Raw genomic sequence first — 19,487 nt, forward strand, 5'->3', positions numbered from 1 at the left:
TTGGAATGTCATAACATTCAGGTAACCAGGTACTTGGCTAGAACACAAACTCAAGACTACAATTCTATACTTAGCACTGCCACTGCAACACACCACACTACTGAATTAGACAACAGCTCTACCCACTTTAAAACATGGCACTGTAGTCACTGTATGTTATAACTGAAAAAGAAATATTGAACCAAAAGGAAATGCACCAGTGCTACAAGCCATACATGAAGAAACTCTCAAGAATTCCACAAGGTAGTGAAAAAAAGAAGTAGTGCTTTTGTTCAACAAGTCAGGACTTCATCAGAACTGCCTTTAAAAGAGGTCATCGGTTTAAATAATCCATTGAGTAGTCACATGACTAAAATAATGCATAGATTTAAAGTGAACTTGCCCACTAAGTCAGAAATGTAATTTTTTTTTCCATCTGGCATAAATGTAAAACCTTTCTGAAACAGACTACAGGAAACATCAAAAATCTGTAAATTACTGTGCTTAAAACTATTGAAGCTATTACAAGAATAAATATTATTCTTGTGCAAATTATGTCCATCATCATTTGCAGACTTGGTGGAAAGTACATCAATGCAATTAGGGCATTTGTGACAGGTGGGTGCAACAGCTTGAAACTCTTTAGCCAGGGAGCTTTTAAAGCCTTTGGTAGAATAATCAGGCTGGAACAAGGCTAGCTTCCTGGCTTAAATGACACCATATCTATAAATAGTAAGTTAAAATTACAAGCTGCCAAATGTGGAACTTTTACTGCATTATGTGCTTTTTTTAAAATATAATAAATGCACATCTGTTTTTAATTTTTAATTGATAAAATTCCTTGGAATGATGGGTTGTTAACAACAAAACATTTTTTTTACTATCAGATGATCACATTTATAATTAACCTTTTTTTTGTTATGTATTATAAACAACTGAATTTATGTTTTTTTTTTTATCTAATTGAGCAAGTGCACTTGAAAGCTAGGCAAGATTAGCCTTGTGAAAACTACATTGTTTATTTAAACCTATGATATCTTGTAAAAACAGTTCTGATGAAGTACAGATTTTTTGGATGAAACTGCTTAAGTTTAATAAAGTCCATTTAATTATTACTCTTACATTGTGGGATTCCGGAGAGTTGGGTCATGTGGCTCTAGCACTTGGGCATTTCATTTTGGTTGTTTGTTTCTTAGCACTGGAAGCTCCTTTGTGTTTGAAAAAGAAATACACACGTTCAATGTTTCAATGTTTGGTGAGTATCAAACTCAAACCCTAAGCAGAGGTATTAAATCAGTCTGCTGGCTGCAAGGACTAAAATCCCTATCACCAAACCAGTGGTTATTAAATGTTTGGAATATGGTGAGACTAGAGGCCTTCTTGATCTCTGTAGGGAGCTCATTCCAAAATTTCTCATCTCTGTGATGGAAGGTCATTCAACAATTTCTCAGCCCTGTTATGGAAAAAAAAGAGCTTTTCTCCAAAGAAAAGAGCCACACTGACAAAAAATTGTTGTATCCTGGTTGTGCTGTTAATGCAACATTATTTAAGCATTTATATACAAGAATTGTGTCTCCCTGTCCAATCTACAGCTAAGGAAGCATCGATATTACAATGTTGAGCATTTAGACTGTCGAACGCCTAAAAGTCGACACCTAAATGTCGAACGCTGAAAACAGCGAACGGCCAATTATGCAATTTTTTCCCTGTGAAAAAATTTGCTTGGCCAAAAAAAAAAAAGACAAACTTTAAAACCCTAACCAAGTGGGGGGGCTTCGCCACCCCCCACACCTCCTCTAACTAAATATACCTACTCCGAGATCGCTCTACATTGGAGAAAAGGGCAAATCCCCAATGACGGGCAAGCAAATTTTTTCCCTGGGAAAAAATTTGTGTAATTGGCCATTTGCGATTTTCAGCATTCGACATTTAGGTGTCAACGTTTAGGCGTTCGACAATTTAAATGTTTGACGACATGATAGGAACCCACTAAGGAATACAGAAAGAGCTGTTCAAATCTGTTTCTATAACTACAATTCTTATCTTCATCAATCTGTCTCATAAAATATTTCTGGATATTTGAGCAGAGTTTTAAAACAAAGGCAGTGCAACAATATGGTATATGCAATCTTGCTGAATAAAATCTTAGTTTGACATGGGAAATCAGAGAAAGATTAAACAAAGGTCCAAAAACAGAAATGCTTGCAGACAGTATTATATGCAGCATACTCAGCAAAACTTCGTAACACCCAACCACAGTGCAAAATGCGTCAGTAAATTCATATGATCTAAAGCCATCATGGTCACTTGTCTCTTAATTTGACACCACAGGTTTCACCACTTTAAAGTATGGCACTGTAGCCACTGCACATTATAATTGCAAAAATATACTTAAGATACAGACAATATTAAAACTGCACAGAACTTCATTATAGCACCCAAACTGAAAATACAGATCCAACAGGCCAACATTATAGATATTGAACCAATCTGCAACAATGAATTACATATGTTATTAATGCTGTTCAAAAAATGCTGATAATTTTCAATTAAATAATGAACTGAACGTACAGCTTCTGCTTTCACAGAATTCACACCTTCCTTTCACATTACCAATCACATACCACTAGGTCCATCACTCCTCCATGTCCACCCCACTTGTAAAGGCCCGATATAGAGTTAAACTTGTTAGTAATGCTTGGATCTCAATGTAGTACTGCTTGCCCTGTGTTACTGCCAGCTTTGTCCTGTAATGCAATGCATGGCTTTTCTAAAGTTTATTCTTCCCCTTGTAAGATCACAGACTACAACTGTAACTTCTCTGGTCAGTCCCAGCACTCATTAAATTGTAATATTAAATCATTCTCTCCTCTAGGTCATAAACTTACCAGTTATTTTGGCACTAACACAGTTGTAATTCTTTACTGAAGGCATCCTGCAAACATAGCTCTCTATCTTCCATCTGCAGAATATGTTACAGTACCTCACATAATGTGAAACAAATGGGCAAAATGTGGAACATTAACACAGTTTACTAAAAATGTCATCATAGGAAGCTCACATTCCTCACAAGGAACTTAAAATTACCATGCATTACTTTAGTTAGTTTGGATGGGAAGGAACTTATCCAGTACAGTAAGCTTCCAGCCAACTAGTGTAGATAACTGCAGTTCAACCTTGACCACCACTTTCTGATTTACTCCAACTGACTCTGCAAAATAATGAAATGTCCAGGCAGACAGCAAAGCGCCTCTCTTCTACTTCTTAACCTGGAGCAGCCTACAGAAGGAAAAACGCAGCCCTACCAATCAAAGACCAGTTTATCTAACAACTTAGAACCAGAACACAGACACAGCTATAGAAACCAAACTGGCCTTAACAAAATACAAAAAAAAAATCACTAGCTAGTAGCTAGCAGTTAGCAATTGACTTTCCAAGTCTTTTTTGTGCAAGTCTGCAACAATTGCAGGCAACTACATAACCCTCCATGTCATGGTCGCAGCAAAAGGAAAACATACTAATCTGAACTGAGGATCAGATTCCAAATGCCAAATCAAAAAAGAGGCAAAGGAATGGAAATACTTGCTACAATTCTATTTATGGTCATTAAGGAGTTCGCCAATACAGCTGCAGCTGGTAATGGACACTTCTGCTTACAGGTACACTGGGTTTTCTGCTTGGACTTATCCCTACCTCCACCTTAAAAATAGGTCATGACTCATCTTGCTCTTAGCATTGCAATATTCCCTCCCCCTTCCCTCAAACAAAAGAAAAAAGAAAGCCTTTTGTTTTTCAAAAAAAGAGATTACAAGCAAGTAGCCAATTTATCAATGCTAAGTCAGCCAATGGAATTGAAAGCACAGTAGAGACGAGGAGGAGGAAAACAGGAACAAGATGGGAGGGAGAAACATAACATTTTAATGAACAAAACCATTTTTCCCAATTTACTGCTTTTTGCCTACCCCCGCAACTGAAAAGGCATATACAGAGCATATGTTTGCCGATGACCTTGGGTTTAGCATCAACATGCATACTTTGACAATAAGGAGTATAAAATGATGGCATTACTGCCTGAATGTATTCCTTTACAATACCAGAAAATCAAATCTTTTATGAGGGATAGAGCAAATATTTGAGGTGAAATCAGAGAGAGTTGACAGGTATGCCCCAAAGTTGTCAGCTTTAAGGAAGAAGTAACTTCTACCACCAATATTTAACATGAGATGGTGACCACTTCATGGAAAGCACTTCTTCTCAACAGCCAGAAAGAAGTTTCCCACTCTGCAGTATTTCTTGAGGGTATGAAATTTTAAGATAAATGCTGTTTTCACAGCCCAGTCAATCTACTCTCGCATCCATAAGCAACTACTAAACCACCTTCTCCATAACAACTTACTTGCCAACTGTCAACATGGATTCAGACCTTTCCACAGTACTACCACTGCCCTACTATCCTTCACAGACAGCATCAACAAAAACCGTAACAATAATATTCTTTCCTCTGCAGTCTTTATTGTTTTATCTAAAGCCTTTGATATGGTTAATCACCAACTCCTACTACACATTCTGAAATCCATTTCACTTAATCCCCTAGCCATAAATTGGTTCAAATCTTACCTTGAAAACCGGCAACAGGCTGTACTCTGGCAAAACATTCCTATTTCCCTCGGTGTTCCACAGGGCTCCATTTTAGGCCCACTCCTATTTTCCATCTATATTAATGACCTTCAATCAGCAATCCCACATAACATCTGCATTCAATATGCAGATGACTTTACTATTATCTGTAGAGCCACCTCTCAAACTGAACTTAAATCTTTTACCCAAAAAGCTTTCAACACTGTAGAACAATGGTTCTCAAACCGATGCCTCCTCCTTAACCCAAAAAAAAACTAAATTGCTACTTTTTACACCAACCCGAAACTCCACCCCTATTCATCTCACACTCACATCTAATGATGGTACTGTTATTTCCCCCGACATAACCACTAAACTCCTAGGAATAACAATAGACAACAACCTCAACTTTGATAGTCATATAAACAGCACAATAAAATCAGTGAACAAAAAACTGGGATCCCTTTATAGAATCAAGCCCTTTCTTACACCAGTGGCTAGGGCCACTATAGCCAGAACCCACTTAATCTCAACTCTACTCTATGCTTCCCCTATATATTCTAACCTTTCAAAAAATAACATCAACAAACTGGCAACATCCTATAATAATATTGCTAGATTTGCTACAGGCTCTCCCTTCAGAACTCATCACTGTCTGAACCTAAAACAACTAGACTGGCTAGAATTTCTTAACCATCTTCAATTTCTCCAGCTTGCCATTGTCCATAAGACCCTGCATCAACCCAACAACACTCCAATACTCTCTACCATCATTACACCTTACAAAAACCTCAAGAACTTACACTCCTCAAACAAACTGCTGATCAACACTTCTAGATCCAATAACGCATCAGGTGACTCCCTGTACTCTAACTCTGTAGGAAAACTATCGAATTTACTACCTACTGAACTTACAACTGAAATTTCTCTTTCACTCTTTAAGAAGAAACTAAAGCTATTTCTTAAGACACACTGGCTATGCAACTGTACTAACCCTGACTAACTTCCTTCCTTTTAAACTAATAATTGCTTTGAAACTCATAATACTACCCTAGAGCAACAAAATACCATAACATTGCTAATAAAATATATGTATATACTGCATATTGACCATCTCTTGTACATCACACATTGATGCTTACTGCTAATGTTATCCTCACTGACTATTGCGCATTTGAATAAAAAAAAAAAAAAAACATTTTTATGCTTTTTTACAATTGTATCTTCTAACTTGACCTGTTATGACTTTTTGTATTTTTTTAATTGGATCTATTATGACTTTTATATCTCTTTTTATGTCCTTCTCGGAGCTTTTCTCCCCGGGCCTCTACTGAAAACGGACATGTATCCAGCTAGACTAGCCCGGTTAACAAATGTAAAATAAATAAAAAATAAAATATAAAATACTCTATATATAAAAAAAAAAAAAAAAAAAAAAAGAATTTGAGAGAACCATCAGCACATAATCCACCAAAAGATTAACCTCAACAATTCTGTGTCAGTTTTTTACCACCACCCTTCTTATTGAACATCTGCCTCAGGAGACTGGTCAGCAACTTAGCTACAACCATAAAGAGTGAAGGTAACAAAAGACATCCCTGTTTAATCTCACATTTCAACCAAGCATTATGACACATCGAGAGGCCTACTTGAACCAAGGTCCACGTCTTAAAAAATTGTCTGGAAACCAGTGCCTGTGAATGACTATGATATGGGGCCAGGTTTCCTGGCATCTATATCAATAGCCAGTACTGGAGCAACCAGCTGTCCAACCTGCACAAGGAGGCCCACCAGTCTTCTGTTACTGCAGTCCTGGAATAAAACCCTAATTATTTTCTAGCACTAAAGAAGCCACTGGTTACCAATTCTCCCCAGCCCAAACAGTAGCTGAATGCCTACATTTAGCAAGGTCAGAGAGTGGTACTGGGCTATGTCAGTCTGATCTTTGCTCAGCACTAGCTCAAAGACAGTAAAACACCCTTTTCTGGAAGATTTCATTTGTTTTATGACTATTGCTTGTACCATTTGGTCATACATTGATATCTATCATATATACTGCTCATGTCAAATCCAGCAATATACTGGCAAGTCATAAGATCGTGGTGCTTTAGAAAAATTGATATTCATCCAGTTCAAAACATTATTTGATGTTCAAGGGATATGATTAAATACATTGCCAACTCTGGTCTGGGAATACATAAGAAACCTACTTTTAAAAAGTACAAAGTATAAAGGCTAAAAATCAGATGCAGAATAGCTAAAAACAAGGCAATAAAGACAAATTAAAAGACTGACTAAAAAATTACTTACCTGCCCTGGTAAGCATTCATGATGGAAAGGTATAATTTCACCTAAGGGGAACACAAAGATGATTATGAAAATACCTAAAAATGTAAATATTTTCAGTACCGATATACACTGTAATAATAACATCATAAAATGTAATATATAAATTATTAAAGAATTATGAAATATAACTAAAAAGTGCATTTACTATACACACACTTTATAAAAAGAATAACACGATAGTAAAGTAAATCCACCTGGTATTTAAGGGAGGATTTTTTTTTTTGGGGGGGGGGGGTCTCACTAGGTGAATAAAGAAGGAAGCAACCAAGAACTTATGTCTGAAGATGCCTGTTACCTGCTCTGGAATATTTATTAAATCTTAAAATTAAGTATCTTATCTGTTGAATTTGATAGAAATAACTGAACAGTTCATAGGTAGGTCTAGGCTATCGCCCATGGGGCCTATACAAGCCCAGCTAAAAAGGTACCCTTGCTTTTGCCACCCAAGAAAATTATTTTCCTGTGCCACTGTCGAGCAGAGCCATAGAGGTGATCCCCGGGGTGAATTTCCTATTTCCCATCCAATCATCAAGATTTTTCTTGAAGAGTGCTAATGAGGAGCTTTGTTTGATATAGATAGGTAGTTTATTCCAGAGTATGGGAAGTCTCTGGGACAGGAATCTATCTCTCCGGCATGCTCTGTTTATTGTGGTGACGAGGTTTAGGTCCCTAGAGCATGTAGCTCAGAGGGATTGGGATTTCTTTAAGTGGAGCATGTCCAACAGCTCTGGGTTTGACATAGCTTTGTATGTTAGGCAGAGATCACCTCTGAGTAGGCGATATGCGACGGAGTAAAGCTGGAGTTTTTTGAGACGGTCTGTGTAGGGCATCTGTTTGAGGCCGGTAATCCTCTTTGTGAGGTATTTCTGTGGCCTTTCCAGTTGTTGTAGAGATCTTGTGAGGTACATACCAAAATGGGCGTTGTACTCTATAATGGGTCTAATGAGTGATGAGTAGAGGGGGGAACAATGACCTCATTTTTCTGGATGAGAAACCTTTTGTGATGAGGTCTGCCACGTAGAAGGATTTCCTGACTACTGTGGCGATGTGATTATCAAAGTAGAGACTACTGTCCACCTGTGTCCCAAGGTCTCATCACACTTTCGGTGTTAAGTATACTACCGCCTATGTTGTAGTTCATGGGTACAGTTTTTTTACCAAAGGGGATGACAATGCACTTTTTGGCACTGAGCTTGAGGACACGGCTTTGACACCAGGCATCTGTCTCAGTGAGGCTCTTTTGTAGGATGTCCACATCTTTAGGAGTTTCGATTATGGCTCCTAGTTTGCAGTCATCTGCGAACTTCGTTAGCCAAAGACCTTCTGTGTTAGCCTGTACTTCAGAGAAGAAGATACCAAACAGGAGAGGACCCAGGACTGAACCCTGTGGTACTCCACTTGTCACTGGTCTGAAGTTGGATTTGGAGTCTGCTACTTTCACAGCGTGGGTTCTGTCTGTGAGCCAGTTGCCAACCCATCTTGTGACATACGGATTTATACCTAGTTTATTGAGTTTATCTATAATTCCAGAGTGGGGGATGGTGTCGAAAGCCTTGGCAAGATCTAGATAGGCTGTGTGAACCACCTTACCCTTGTCTACGGCTTTGGTGACTTGCTTCAAAGAAGTCTATCAGGTTTAGGAGACATGAGCTGCCTTTTACAAACCTGAACTGGGTGGAGTCCAGAGTTTGGAGATTACCGATGTCTTTGTTTACAAGTTCCATGATGATACTTTCCATGGCCTTGCAGACCAGGCTTGTCAGGCTAATGGGCGGTAGTTCCCGGGTTCCGTGGTGGCTCCCCCCTTGTGGAGTGGTATAACCATTGCAGTAACTATTTTAAAAGTATGCTTAGGACTATATAGAATCTTATGCACATACAAAATGAAAAGTTAGCGGACCAATTACAAAAACATCACAATGGGTTTGGGACTGAATTCCAAAAGATTCAGGGTAAGCCAGAGAGATGTAAACACTGCACCAAAGCATCTTTTAAGCTACACCCCTAACCCATGCAGACTAAAAGGAAAAGAGGGAAGAGTCACAGCAACTCTGTTCACAATCTGTGCCAGAGATGTCAATGAAGAGCAATGAGATTCAGACACAGTCTATGTAACAATCACATTATATGTATGGCACTCCCCAGGATCATCAGAAGAAATCATGAAGATATTCATTAGAAGCAAACTAAAGATATGCATGCAACAACTGTAACTATTTCTCTTCAGCAGGCAGACTTCTCTGCTGCGAAATCTGTTTAAGCAAGTGTCTGCCGGCATACAGGTGGTGGGTTATGTGCAACTGTGGACTACAGCCCTATATCGTAGGTTGAAAGATTGGGAGGGGGATTCAAACTCAGTCCAGAGGAGAACAAAATGGTTTATAATGTTACTTACTGGGAGCAATGGTATGCAGAGGGGGCATATGGACACAGGGGTATCACTACTTCTTACAAATGACACAAACTTCCCCCTTATAGATATAGATGTATGTACACACACACACACACACACACGTATAAATATATATGGATCCCCTTTAGAAGCTCGAAGTTTCAAAACTAGGCCGAGACCATAAGAGCGAAGTTTTGAAACTTTAAACATTTTGAATGGAGATCGCCGTACAGCACGGAATGGGATATTTACCTTTTTCCTCACTGTAGTGTGATCTCAAAGTTGGTATATCTAATTAGCAGGGGGTGTGGGGGGCACTGGGAGGCTTGCCCCCCTGCAAAAACATAAAACAATTTGTTTTCCTTTTATTAAGTTTTCGAAGTTTCAAAACATCGATCTAATGGTCTTGGCCTTTAGAAGTTCGAAGTTTTAAAACTTAGAGCTTCTGAAGTAGATCCAATTTATATATATATATATATATATATATATATATATATATATACATACATACACATACACATACACACACACACACATTTTATGATGTACCATGTTCTTCATCTGTAAATATGCTGTAAGTAATTGCTATGTTATATTGTTAATCGCTATGTAATCCAATGTAACTACTGTCTGTTTATTTTAACTGTGGAGCTTTTCTCTCCGGGCCTCCGCTGAAAATGGACCTACGTCCAGTCGGACACTGCCGGTCAACAAATGTAAGTAAATAAATTATATATATATATATATATATATATATATATATATATACACACACACACACGTATATACATACATATATTATACAACATACATATAAACACACACATCTATATATATATATATATATATATATATATATATATATATATATATACACACACATACATACACACACATACACACACATACATACACATATATATATATATATATTTATATTATATATATATATTTATATTATATATATATATATATATATATATATATATATATATATATATATAAAGATGGATATACAGAGAAAGGAAAAATGGAACAGATCCTAACTACATGCTTGACACAGGTAGAGAAGATAAGAAAAGAAAGAAAGAGGCAGGAAGTGTGCAGAATACAGTGACAAGCAGTACACAAGCTGAAAGCTCATCTGCTTCTAAAAATGAGATACTTAAGTCAAAGGGCACTCTCATATGCATGGTGCCCACTGTGTACAACTGTATCCTGGGATACATTACAGTGGAGGTTTCAACCCAAAAGTATTGTGGATCTGAACTCTCATACATGAGCATCCCTCCTTGTCAGTGTGGAGATGACCCATTTGTGATTCTGGAAGCTTTCAACACCATGATCCATTAAATTATACTTTATGTATTTGCTGTGATGATAGTGGCAACACTTTCACAGATGCTTTTAAGCTTCTGGTGTAGAAACTGGGATCACCTAAGGAGGCTTGCATGCTTATCATTTTCATACATTACACTGGCAAGTGCATAAACCTTCTTTAATGAATTCTGCCATTCCAGTTACAGCAGAAATCTTGGCACACTGCCTTGCCCTGAGCACAAACTGTTTAAGAATCCATCCGCTGGAGTTATGGCGCACTAAAGACATCAGGCTACAATGGCGCAATGCAAACAGGATTTTCAGTCACCATACAACAGGAAGTTACACTGCAAACTATTAATAAGCCTGAACAAGAAGTTATGTACTCACCATAAAGTTCGATGTATGTAGTCCATCTTGCCTCACATTCTTACCCGTAGGGTTTGGAGCTGAACCGCGACTCCGACCCGGCCATACTCTAGCTCTAAGTCTTTCAATTGGCTGGGCTAAGAGGTATCCCATACTACACTGCTCCCTTTCCCCAGATCTTGTTTGCTGCAAGCTCAATCACTCCCCTTCATCCACATGACACAAAGAAGGAAAAAACATTCCAATAATGAAAGGAGTACTGAAACCAGAACTAACCTTTAGGTCCTCCAGGATGGGGGATGGAGGGGGGGGTTAGTAAGAATGTGAGGCGAGATGGACTACATACATCGAACATTATGATGAGTACATAACTTCTTGATGTTATGTAGTCCAATCTCGCCTACATTCTTACCCGTGGGACAGCATCCCCAGCACCTGAACCCTGGGAGGCTCAGTGGAACATACTCCTGAGCACTGTGGAACCAAAGAAGATCTGCCTCTGGATACCAAATCCAATTTGTAGTGAGTAATAAGGGTGTGAGGAGATGTCCATGTAGCTGCAGCACAAACATCATCTATAGACATCCTGGCCTGAAATGCTGTAGAGGTAGACATAGATCAGGTAGAATGAGCCTTCACTCTAAATGGTAAATCCTTACCACCTAGACAAAGTTACTTTGGAAACAGGAGACCCAATTTTGTTTTCTGAGAATGAGACAAACAGCTGGTCTGATTTTCTAAGATCTTTCGTTCTATGTAATATAAAAGCGCAACTGCCTGTGAACATCCAACTGGTGAAATTTGAATTCTGCTCTATTAGAGAACTCTGGAAAAAATATGGGCAGTTCAATGGATTGGTTGAGATTACTAACCGAAGCCACTTTTGGCATAAAGGAAGGGTTTGGTCTGAGGGAAACCCTGTCCCTGTGAAAGCTTGGAGCTCTGAGACATGTCTGGCTGAAGTGATGGCTATCACAGCACCACCAGTCCTCATCATCCATCTCCTCAAAGCCAAATCAATGTCTAACCCACAAAGCTATGTGCATAATTATACCACTGGTATACTATTTCTTTTCCAAGCTGTTAAGCTACTTTAAAGTCAAACAAGCACTGCGACTGCAATATGCTAATGCTCAATATTGCCCGATGAACTCAGAATGCTGACAATTATGAACACTGAGGTAGGGCATCCAACTGTGCTCATAATGGAACAAGATGGTTGGGTAGATTATAAGTGATGTATAATGTTTGCAGGTGGGAGCGTTGCCAGTATGGTTTGTGATGTAAAATGCTTGCAACTAGAACATTTATATAACAGTAAGATTAATAAACTATCACTTTCGACATAAGCAAAGATGTTTCTGGTTAAAAAAAAGTGGCAGGAATTGAATAATTTATGCAATGTTGCGTAGTTTATATGATGTATCGCAATATATGTGAAGCACAATGTTTGTTAATTTTAACTTGTTAATACAGTTTGATTACTTTTATATAAAGTAAATGTGCCTATGTCACAAGAGATAATTCAATGTTCTTCTTCTTTCGGCTTTTCCCGGTTAGGGGTCGCCGCAGAGGATCACCTGTCCGCTCATGACTGGCAGTGGAGTTTTACGGTGTCGAGTTGCCAGTCCAGTGCCCAACCTTCCACAGAAGGCACACACATGCACGCACTCACGCCAGTTTAGAGTGTCCAATCCATCTACAGCATGTCTTTGGGAGGTGGGAGGAAACCGGAGCACACAGAGGAAACCCATGCGACTCCGCACAGAAGGCACCCCAGCCAAGGATCGAACCGGAGAACCTCTTGCTGCAAGGCAGCAACGCTAACCGCTTCACCACTGCGGCCACCCTACAAGAGATAATTCAATAAAGGTGTTAAAAAAAATTAAGCTGCAACTGAAGAGCTGGACGGAAAGCTAGGAAGAGGAAGGATAAAGGGCAGATGCCAGACTTTCTTCTTCAGAAGGAGGGTGTAAGTTTTTACAAGGGAAAGGCACTCTTTAGTGGAGAGTACAGGATGGTGCCATGACTATAAGCGCACACTTTTGTTTCAACTAAAACCTTGTGAGCACACATACAAGGGACCGTGTGTGATGCTATTTCCCCAGACAGATGGGGTCCACTACCCACCCAAGTCATACTCTTCCTTGTAAGAAAATCCTCCCTCAGTGCACAAATCTGATGTTATCTTTCCCAATTCTACGAAAGTCAAAAAGGAAAGAGGATGAAAGTCATCAGCAGAAGCAGTAGCTGCTCTTCCTTAAAAAATAAACAATAATACATGTTAAGAATGTTGACAACTAACTTAATGGCAACATCTTCATTCTACATTCTAATGCAACTAACAGTCTGTATCAGTCATCACGTTTACGTGATAATTCTGCCCAACTCATGTTTAGTCTCCCAAATCAGTGTGAAGTCATCCTCCTTGGATATGAATTTATATATTACTTAATATGCTAACTCCGAAGTTTGTAGGAGAGTCTAAGTGCTTCTATATTTGCCCTAATTATACTCAGGGAAGGCTTAACAAATGTGTGGAATAGGACTTGAGCCAGAATACTGTTCTTTCTCTGTGGCAGCTTTGTGTTCCCCTGCCTCTATGGGGAGTACAGTTTGGGGCTAAAACCTCAAAGGGTTTCACTGGGTGGCACCAACATATTCATTGGCTCCACTAGGTAGTCCTCCATACTATGGCACATGATCACTGCTCACATGAACCCCCCCGTCCCCATTCCATCATTTCTCTGCTTCATGGGAATATTTCCCCCTTTTCCCACCTAAAACCTTCGCTTACCTAGCTGTACTAAACCAGCTCCTCTTCAACAATGGATCCTTCCTCGGTCACTTTCCTTAACCATAACGCCCTTCTTAGTTACCTTGGATAGAGTTTGCCCTCATTTTTTTTCTCATATTGTGTCTAGTTGAATAATCAGCCATTAACATCCTCCGAGGCAAACAACAACTATTACGCAAGGGTGAAACAGCAGGAAGAGGAAAGAAAAGGAAGCCCTGGAGCCTTGGAACTCCCCTCAGGGCATACTAGGGGACAGTCAAAAAGAAAGGGGTAGTGAACAGGAAGTTGAGAAAGGATTAAAACAGACAACACAGATGTAGAGCTATGGTAAGTACCTAGCTATAATATCTGATGTTTTTGTAATCTGTTCCTCAACTGATAGGAAAGAATCCCCAGCTACAGTAATCTTGGGTGGCCTTAAAGGAAGGTATTCCAAAGTACAGTAGAGCCAAAAGCTGCCATATTCCTAGATTAGATGTCCAATTTGTAATGAGCTAATCATATATGAGCATTGGACCATGTAGCAGCTGCAAAAATGTCATATATGGACGCTTTGGACCAAAAACTGGATGATGTGCCCATAGATCTGGTGGAGTGTTCTTTAGGATGTTTGGGTAAGGATAAACCTTTAATCATGTAAATGAAAACAATGCAATCCATTAGCCATCTGACTAAAGTTACTTTTGATATTGCTTTGCCCAGCTTAGTGTTGGAAAAGGAGACAAACAGTTGTTCTGAATTTCTTGTCTTTAGTTCTGTGAATGTAGAATCTAAGCTGTCTATGAACATCCAATAAACGAAGCATGTATTTTCCTTTGTTGGAAACATTTGAAAAGAAGATTGGTAAGTTAATTGGCTGGTTAAGACTGGTTTCTGACACCACTTTAGGCAGGAAAGAACAGTTAGTCTGAAGGGATATGTTCTTATAAATCAGGTAATGTGGCTGGGAAGAAAGTGCCTAGAGCTCAGATACCTGTTTAGCTGATGTAATGGCAACAGGGAAAATGTTTTCCATGTCAAATACTTTAATTCTGAACTGGCTGAATGTTTGAAGTGGGGTCGTGTCAAAGCTTGAAGGATAACTGTTAGGTGCTATGGAGGGATACAGTCCTTAATAGAAGGCCAAAGCAGAAAGGTACCCTTAAGAAAAGCTTGACTTAACTTCAAAGAAGCTAGAGAAGAGTGGTTTTCGCCCAAGTGAAAATCTGAGATGGCAGCTCCTTAACTGTCCAACAACTAGCTCCATTGTTGAAGATGGAAGCCAGGAAATCAAAAATCTCTGGAATAGATGCTGAAAATGGTCTCCGATGGGCCCAGATAGAAAATCTTTTCCACTTGCTCTTATAAAATTGTCCTGGTAGAAGCTTTCTGGGATGACATAAAAATGTGATGGAGGGGAAGAAAGCCTAAAGTTTTTAGCCATCACTGGATGTGGAGAAACCATTTGGTCAACTTGAAGGATTGAATGTCCAGGTGAGACAGAAGATCCTGAACAGGATCTAACATCCAGGGAGGGTGAACTAGGTGAGACTACAGGAAGGGGAATCCACAATTGGTAAGGCCAGATTGGGGCAATGAGGATAACATTACTCTTCCACTGAATAAACTTAGGGATGAGAGAAGTGGGAGGAAACATGTATAGTAGTCTGGAGGGCCAACTGTGAATTAGACAGTCTCTCGGCAACTCCCCCTCCAGGAGGACAAGGCAAAGTATCTGCTGCACTAGGAGCTGAGGGGACAATCAGAGACTGTAGAACAGTTGATCCCATCAACAAAATATCATTTCCACCACTGATACCACTCATGAAGGAGTAAGATGGAACTGCTTAGTTTGTCCGCTAGCACACTGGCTTCCCCGGAATATGTTATGCCAAGAGAAAGTGGCCAGAAGAAATCACCAACTGCCACTGCTCCCGACACAGGGGACAGTATTGGATTCCCCCCGTTTGTTGATGTACCAGACCACTGGCATGTCTGTCTGAATAGCAGTCATACCTAGAAGGAAAACATTTTGAAAAACCTGCAATGCCAATAGGACTGCTCTCATTTTAGGATACCGATGTGAAGATTGGCCTCTATCTGGGACCACATACCTTGGACTGTCCTTCCCAAGTAATGTCCCCCTCACCCGGTCTGGGAGGCATCCATTGTCACCATGGCCTGGGCACAGGAAGAGGGAAATGCTGACCCAGAGAAACTTTTTTTTGCATGAATCCACCAGGTTATGCAAAGTTTGTAAATGTTTGTGATACGAATAGGTGGCATCAGTGGATGATGCCTTATTGACCACTGTACTACTAGAGTCCACTGTAAAATTCTCATGTGAAAATATGCCAAGGGTACCAAGATCATTGAAGCTGCCATCAAATCCAGTAGCTGTAAGACTAGTCTGGCTGGATGTGAATGAAGAGAAGGAAGTGTAATGTTTTTTTCCTGTGGCATACTTGCATTGGGGTATTTAGGCATGCATCAATGAACTCCAGAGTTTGTGCTGGGGAGAGCTGTGACTTGGTGCAGTTTACAGCAATGCCTAGCTTGAAACAAAGATGGAGCAAGTAATCTCTGATTTGGATAAGTAGAAGCTTGGTGGAAGCAGAGACGTCAGTAACCTAGATAAGGAAACACCGGGAACCTGTGAAGTCTCAAGTGAGGTACAACCACTGCCATGCACTTGAACATGCTGGGGGCTGTGGTGAGACCAAAGGGCAATGCTCTGAACTGGTAGCGACTGGCTCCCACCTGGAAGTGTAGATATCGCTTGGAGTGCCTGTGTATTTTGATAGGATAGTACGCATCCTGGAGGTTTATGGAGCACATCTAATCATCCTTCAGTAAGAGTGGCAGGATGGACGAACAGTGACCATCTAGAACTTCAAGTGTTTCACAAAATCACAAAGGTTTAAATTTCTGAAATCCAGAATTGGTCTCAGGTTCCCTATCTTCTTGGGCACTAAAAAGAATCTCAAGTAGGTTCCAGATCCTTGTTGGTCTAGTGGGACCAGCTGAATGACTCTTTTCTTCAGACGTTTTTCTATTTCTGTAGCTGCTGTTTTCCTCTGACTGGGTGGGATGTTGGGAATTCTTTTGTTGTGTTTTGGAGGAAGAAGGGGAAATGGTATATAATAACGTCTGGATATTATATTCAGTAACCAAGAATCCTTAGTAATGGCTATCTAGGGTTCTGAGTGCAGGGATAAGCATCCCCACAGTGCCTCCAGATTGCAGAAGTCATGTAATCCTTCAGGGACGTTGAATGGATTTCTCTAAGAAAGGAGCTCTGAAGCCCTTGTGTTATGGGTCATCTCTGCCACAACGGCGGCATCTTCTATTAGAACTCCCCCCTCTGGCCTTAGGGGATCTCTCCCCAGGGGATCTCTTTCCCATAGGAGTCTTGGGAAAATCTTTGCATCTTTCTGAACCACATCTTTCTGCCACCACTTGGGTTTTAGAAGGTCCTTTGAGGGTAACAGATAAAGGCTTCCAATCTTGTTCTCTCCTACAGAGAGTCTCCATCACCTTAGGGCTGAATAATGTGGCTCCATCAAAAGGAGCATTGATAAACAAAGACATGAAGGGCTCCTCAAAATCGCAAAGGCACATCCAGGAGTACCTTCTAAAATGGTTATTCCTGAACCCACAGCTCTAGAAGCGCCCTCTGATGCATGAAAAAAAATCAGTCTTATCTAATGCCCTCGTAAATACTGAAGGGTGGCCAGTTGCAAAAACACTGGAAAACTGTTTGATCAATTCTCTCTGAAATCTCGTCATATGTGCCACATAATTCAGTGATCTAAGGGCAAAGGTTGGCAAGGCATAAATATAGTTCCCAAATCTGTTCAAAGCAAGGGATCCTTGCTCCAATGAGCCCTATCCTTGGGTGCAACAAGATATTTGTCAGGCATTTGGGGATGGGCTCCATAACATCCGGATCATTCCAAGCCTGGCAGGAGATAAGATGTACCACCTCATCTGCCAGGGGAAGCTAGCCAAGTTGTGGCCGAGATGGCTCTGAAAGCCTCAAGGAACACTGACTCCTTTTGGGAAGGGGGACTGGAACACCAACCACCTTTCTATCTCAAAAGTGAGTATTTCACAGAATGAGACGTCCTCATGGGGTGACCTGGGGGACCCTTCCCCTTCATCAAAATTAGTACATTAAATACTCTTGTGGAGAGTCTAAGTGCCTACACATTTGCTTCCAAGGAGGCTTTTTGGTGAGAGCCTCCAGACAAGGCTTGGAAGTGCCAGAGAGTCCTGAATAAAGACAGTCTAGAGGTTTGACCAGACTGGCTGTCCCAGTGGAACAAGATGAAAAGATCCTGTGTCCACAGTAGACAGTTAAGCATAGGGTGGACCTGAGGGGGTAAAGATGTCTTTTCCGCTGAGGTGGACAAGGCTCTCTCCACTACACTGAAACCATGGGAGAACCCAGTCTTGACAGCACTGAATCCACAGAAGCCTCAACTCAGGGGTTGGAACCGAGCTGTCTAGCACAGTGGCTCAGAAAGGAGGGGATGGCTCTGAGAACACTGGAGTCACACCTGGCCCCCTAGGATCCACTGTCAATGCTATGTCTCCGAGACCTTTCTGAGTCGAAGAAATTTAGTCCCATCGGGATCAGAGAAGGTGTCAGAGGCATAGAGGGCCAAGTCTTCAGATCTGACACAGACAAGCATGGACTTCTCAGGTCTGATAGCTCCAAAACCACTTGTCGGACTGGAGTAGGAGTCAATGGCTGGGGTTGTATAATAGATAAGCTCACTGATCCAACAGAAGATGGAGACAGAACACCCAAGTGACTCTGGGTTCTGAGACATTTTCATATCAGCCTATTCACATCTGCTTCTGTTAGTCTTCTCTCAGATTATGTAGGAGCTTATAAAGAAGCAGAAAAAATAGCACCAGCACCTTATGAATATAAGCACTTGCCTGTGAACCCTGAGAATGACTACAATGCTGAATTATTGGCATTGTTGGAAAGGGGTGAATGTGATGTTAATAAATTGTATATTAAGAAACCTATAACTCCCATTATGTATGCATTGCTAAACGTTCACAAAAATTTGAATAAGCCACCTTGGCTTAGTTTCTATTTAAGTAATGTTGGCAAATTATTGGATTTTCATCTGAAAAGGTAATTGTGTAAGGTTCTTGCACATATTTTTAATACTAAAAATTTATTGAATGGGTTAGAAAATGTTTATTGGCAGGATGATTATTACTGTAGGAACGTGTGTGTACCCTTGAAGTTACTGGTTCTGGAGAAAATTTTGCAGACGTTTGAGGTGACCTACATTTTAGCAGAGTCAGATCTAAGAGGGTGGATGGGTCTAAAGGTTTAGAATTGGTCAGAGTCGTCAGAGCCATGGAAGATGATGGGTCCAACATTTCTGAGATATTCTCAGGCAAAGCCGAGCCTGAACTTTCTCAATTTCTTACTTTTGTCCACTGCCTCTTCTGAAGATTTCTTTTTAATAAGAGGAGACAGACAAGATGAAGGAATGAGACCTTTCAAAATTAACTTATTTTTCCTTTCTACCTGTGCTCTGTGTTTAAAGCTAGCAAAAAAGTACAGTTTTGTACCTACTATAAATGTAGGTGTCCGATAGGTATGCATCTGCAGTCATCACATATGGGTTGTCCTGCCTCAGGCAGCCCTTCGGT

The 19,487-nt window shown here is 40.2% G+C and overlaps 1 protein-coding gene across 3 annotated transcripts in view; it reads right to left on the bottom strand.

The window, feature by feature from the left end:
• The window catches only part of TMEM250 (transmembrane protein 250), a 246,081-nt gene that overhangs the window by 88,854 nt on the left and 137,740 nt on the right, over positions 1–19,487 (bottom strand). For all 3 annotated transcript variants that reach the window (XM_044058546.1, XM_044058544.1, XM_044058545.1), the window contains exon 2: positions 6,907–6,947. The gene's annotated coding sequence lies outside the window, so the exon portion shown is untranslated. The remainder of the gene's footprint in view (positions 1–6,906; positions 6,948–19,487) is intronic.

Source organism: Protopterus annectens, chromosome 16.part0 (genome assembly GCF_019279795.1).
Source record: "Protopterus annectens isolate FY-2018-M chromosome 16.part0, PAN1.0, whole genome shotgun sequence".
NCBI lineage: Eukaryota > Metazoa > Chordata > Ceratodontiformes > Protopteridae > Protopterus > Protopterus annectens.